Genomic DNA, 5,738 nt, shown 5'->3' on the forward strand with positions numbered 1-5,738 from the left:
ACCTTATTTGTTCAAATTAATTCTTTCATTCACCTTCTTTACTACCTTTCAGTACCTTCATAATTCACTATGCAAACGCAATGTCTTTCACTGACATTCTGTTTAATAATACCACAAGTTTCCTTAATTACAAAACTCTCTTATTAAAAATTACAAAAAGCGAATTATTTCTCATTTCAAAATAGAACTACTATATTTTTGCACAAACATTACCTTTATCCATTCAAGCCACCCCTTAACCTGTAACTGACGTAGCGATAGGAAAGGAGATTCTTATCATATGCTCTTTCGACATTTGAGGTTTCTAGAACTTCTTTGACAAGTATATCAATACCATCAGAAAATATACTTAACACTTTTACCCAGTTTAAAGGCAACATACTGTTATAAGAATGGTTTTAGTTAAATTTATAACACAAATAAACGCATTTTGTGCTAAATAGGCATAAACATTTAGATTCAGAATATTTCTTTTTAATCCGATGTAAGACTTGAATTTCATTCATGATACGGATTGTCTCTTGATTTTCTTTTTGTTTACCTTACACTAATAGAAAATTTTTATTTTACAAGTTCAGCTTTTAATGAAATAGAAATAAAAACTACGATACACCTGCTGTTTTTAAGAAAAGGAACTTTGATATATTTCTGGAAATGTAAATGCTTTTAGAGTTTTCTTTCAATAACGTTGATTTTCATTACTTTACTAACTTCAATAATTCTCTTATTAGCTAATATGAATGAAAGAAGATTGTCAAAAATGTGACACAGTATAATTCTTACGAACATATGTACCTTTACCAGCATACAGATATTACCGATTGAAATGAAGAAAGATACAGATATTTTACTCCAATCTACATTAAATTAAAAAAAAAATATTTAAACTTTCATACATTCCAAAGAATAAACGAAACCTCAATAGATATTGTCATGTTTGTATATATGAGATAAAAATTTTATGAATGGTATCTAAAGTAATGCTTAGAACTTCATAAAAGCGAACATTCACTATGTTAATACACATATCATCAGTTATTTACATTAATCAATGTAATATTAATCATTACATGTACTATATGCATATATATTTAAAGTTTAATTGTCTTACAATTGAATAATTAACTATTGAGAGAAAGAGGTTCATATCTTACACTATTTAATTCACATGGAACAAATTTTTCCATCAACCACATTGAACCACATTTATTAAATTCGCCAAAGCTCTTTTATTTCTGCATTTTCACACTCACGACACATTTTAAATGTAACTATTGATTACCATTTCAAACACCGATATCATAACTCAGTGTAAAACTACATCATAACTCATTTTTCCCTACTAACTACAATTTTATATATTCAAGAAGTACATCTAAGACATGATCATTTTCTATGTTCTAGCAAATCGATTCAATTGCGAACATACTATTAAGACTTGCGATTTTAGAAGACTTGCATGTATTAACGATGTCAACGTTTCTTCGTTTTTGTAAGATTCGTATCAAACCATGTCGCATTCGAATGTGGTGTAAGAGATCACTTTTTCTTTTAAACACTTGTAAACAATGGATACAATTTATAAGAAGAGAAGTATCATGCTGTTTCAAAACATCATCATCAGCATATTTCTGTTTCTTTTGACACCAGCAAAATTTAAAAAAAAAAAAAAAAAAAAAAGGTTCGTGAGATTTTCTTCAAATTCTGTTTTACTTGAAAAAAATGTCCGAACATTCAATACGATGTAAAGATTCATATTGTTTTAAATTCTTATGCTCACTAAATATTTTTTATCACGATTTACTCTTAAAAGTAACTTTATAAGTTTTCATATCCTTTTAACATGAAAAGAACTTGTGATTATTCACTACAAAATTCTAAGACGAGAAGCTTCGCGACTTTTCAAACTACAAACTTAAATTTCTTAGAACATACACTACATCTGATGTTTCTTTCATGAGATTTCGAATATCTCTTCAGATTACTCGTATTCAAGAAACCTTACAAATATATCACATAAGTTCAGCGAATAATCGCTTCATAAACTCTTAAATTTTCAACACGAGTGAATCACTTGAAGCATATACTGCACTGTAAATATACAATACTTAAAAAAATTGTTATAAAAAATAAAAATACATTCATTTCACCAAGAAGCTTTTCTATTTAAATACATTTATTTATTTCCAAAGAACAAGTTTCTGTATTTTACATAAAATATACTTAGAATTTTCTTTCATTAGTTAATATCAAATTAACAACAATATCCATTTACTGATATTTGATATACATGTTTGCTTTAAAATTAAAACTAAAATTTCAATATATTTCTATTAAAAAAACATAATGAAAAAAAAAATACTCATAACATCAACCAAAGACAGAAATTTAAATAGAATAGCTGTACTTATATTAGTGCATTTTTATAATCTTCATAACATTTCGATTCAAAAAACCTATTACAAAATAAATGAAACATTTTTTTCTGCCTTAAAGAATCTCTTATATTTTTAAAATTAATACATAAAAATATATCTTCACCAATATATTTAATTCTGTCCTCAACACTTATTATAATGCAATCATGTCTTGTTTGTGAAGGATGATTTACAATGCAACCTTCGCATTTATACAGCTTTTTTATCACTGAATTTAATTCAGTTTTGATAGAGTTTATGAGTTCTTTAAAAAGTTCATCATCATCACTTACCATATCCGAACAATTGTTTTTACATTTGATTTGCAACGGTAAAATAATTTCAAAAATACTTATTATTAAATATTAGATACATCAGGAATAATTTCTTTCAATTTTTTTAAAATATCACAGTTTACTTTTAGGTATGTAGGTTTTAGTTTAAAAGAATTTTCATCTTGTTTAAAAACTTGTTGAAAAATACACTCACCTTCTTTGTTGAAAACTACCAACTCATTATTGCAAATGATGCTGGCACTCATATAGACAAGATTAAATTCATATATTTTTGAGGAAAATTCTTGCCATGTTGCAGGAGTTATAACAACACCGCGTGTAGTAGGGTATAATATTTTATTTTGTTCCACACATTCACGTAGATAAATGTTCATTCTGTTTTCAAACTGATTTATGGACACAAAATATCCCCAACCAAGAGTCCACTGTGCAATCAACTTCGAACTTTCTTTTTTCTGTTCTCGATTATTCGGCATGAAGATATTTTCAGGAACAGACTTCATATAGTGGGCAAACCAGTCATCCTCTGGAAGTTCATCCTCATTATCTTCCAAGCGTCGTTTTTTAATTTTCGAAATTTTTATGTTTCGGAATGTGATACTAATTCTAGGATCTTTAACGTCAGGTTGAGAGGGTATTCCGTGCATCCAAAATTGATTCGTTGGGTGTTTCATTACAAGGAGAGTTCCATGAGTTAAGTCCACGCTTCGAGATGTGAAATTTCGCCTGGTAAATACCATTTGACGTTTTGCACCTAAACTGATGATAGGTATATCACTTTCAGGTTCGAGACAAGTTTCATTGTCTTTATGCGTTGAAATTTTCGCCACTCCGTCAGGATAATAGTTCAATAAAGCAAAATTATATTTTTTGCCAGTTATCGTTTCAACATAATCTTTTACATTTAGAAGAGTTTGAGTCCATGGTTCTGCACAAATGCTCGTTCCAGAGAATTCGTAACTAAGTCCTTCATCACCAAAACCGAGTACTTTTCTTCGTGGAACATACTGAGTCCCATTAATTTCAAAACTAATATTTTTAAAATCATAATTTGATAGTTCATCTAGCAAAATATCAGCTTCATTTCGTGAATAAAATTCTTCGTATAATTCCACATTTAACTCTGTATCACATATATTCCTCATATTCGCTTTTGAATCTAACGACAATTCTGAATGATATAGAAATACGTAGCATTCTTAAATAGCAAATTTATCTAAAACATACATTAACGAAATGATTTCATCAACACTTATCGTAATACATTCTTGTCATGTCTTGTTTGTGAAGCCAGTCTTTCCGGCGTCATATGTGTAAAACTAATCATGATAGGATAGTGGGAAAGAGTTATAGTGTCCTAATGTTGTTATTCTGAACCTCGATATTACATATATGCATAAGGAGAATCTTAAAAGCATCATCCACTTATCATGATAGAGTAATGGAAAATTTCTAAAACACTGATAATCATACGCGAAAGAATATATTATCTTAAGGTTGTTGTTGCTATTCCAAGTTTGACAATACATACAGAAGTGAAGGAAGATCCTTGATAAGCGTTGTAGACTTCACGTTATGATAAGGGTTAATGGAAGTTGAAATCGTATTCGAAAGAAAGGGTTATCATAATGTTGTTGTTGTCCTGGTTCAGATTATACAAATCTGAAATGTTTCGAGAACATTCTTTAATCCCTATAAAAGGTGTTTCAGAAATGGAAAAAGTCAGTTCTCTTCTCAACCCTGAAAAGAGCAAGTCTTCCTGATTTGATTCACAGAGCTTAATATTTTTTTGCGATGGCTTTTGAACAAGATCACCAATCTGTTTCTTCCAACGTAAGTATTAGAACTGTTATATATTATTTTAATTATTATTTTTTTTTCAGACTAGATGAACTTTTTAAAATGAATTATAATCAATCTATTTTTTAATGCATGATTTATATGTTTGCTTCAAGTATGATTTTAATTAAATAGCCTGCTTTTTACATAGTTTAGAGTTCAAAAAAATTTTTTTAAGCATTTGTAAGAGTCTGAAGGAAATCAGTCGAGTTTGTATATCGTTGCATGATATTTTTAATGCATGAATGAACTATTTTTTATGAGAGAAGATGCTTTTATTTTGAATCTTTATTTTAAAAGTATATTTATTATAAGATAATGAATGAAGTATCAAATACTCTTAAACATTAATCCTTTTTGAATATTCTAAAAAAATATTTTTTATTAACACAGTTTTTTCTCTTTTTTTTTTTTTTCTTAGTTTATCGACTTTGGAATTAAGGAGGAGGAATTCAACTCTCTAACTTCTGAAAGAATGGAACCTCAACCAAGTACAAGAGAGGTAATTTTTTTTTTCTTTTTAATAGTGACTTGCAGATATAGTTATTTATTCAATGGTTCTCTTTCCCTTCAGTCTTTGTTGTATAATGTGTGATTATTAGAAAAAAAAAGTAGTGAGAGAGAGATTTTTAAACTAAACTAAAATTCTTTAAACGTAAAGAGTTAATACTAAATGATTTCTAAAATGAATTATGTAATTAATTTTTTTTTAGTGAGGGATGATTAAAAATGAGTAATTTTATAATGAGGAAAGCATGCATATTGAAAGCCGCTTTTCTATCTTTCACAGGTTTGCGACATATGTGGTAAAAGTTTTAGTAAAAAGAGTAATTTAGTTCGTCATTCGAAAACACATGAGGGAAAAATCTTTCACTGTGAAGAATGTCAGGCTCAGTTTACGAGAGCAGATAATTTACGAAGACACATACAAAATATTCATGTTAAAAAAAATACCTTTTCATGTGAAAAATGCAACGACGTGTTTAGCAGAAAACATGATCTAATGAAACATAACCGTACTCAACATGGTACTGTTCAAAGTATTAAAAGGAAAAGTAATAATCCCCATCCATTAAACAAGCGAATGAAGCATGCAGCGTCGGCCTTCAGTTCTTTTACAATTATCGCCACCAAAGAAATTAATCAAGATCTTGAAATATTTTTAAATAATATCAAATTAAATATT

This window comes from Stegodyphus dumicola, chromosome 2 (genome assembly GCF_044657685.1).
Source record: "Stegodyphus dumicola isolate Sdum_Otavi_A_Nest chromosome 2, ASM4465768v1".
Classification (NCBI taxonomy): domain Eukaryota; kingdom Metazoa; phylum Arthropoda; class Arachnida; order Araneae; family Eresidae; genus Stegodyphus; species Stegodyphus dumicola.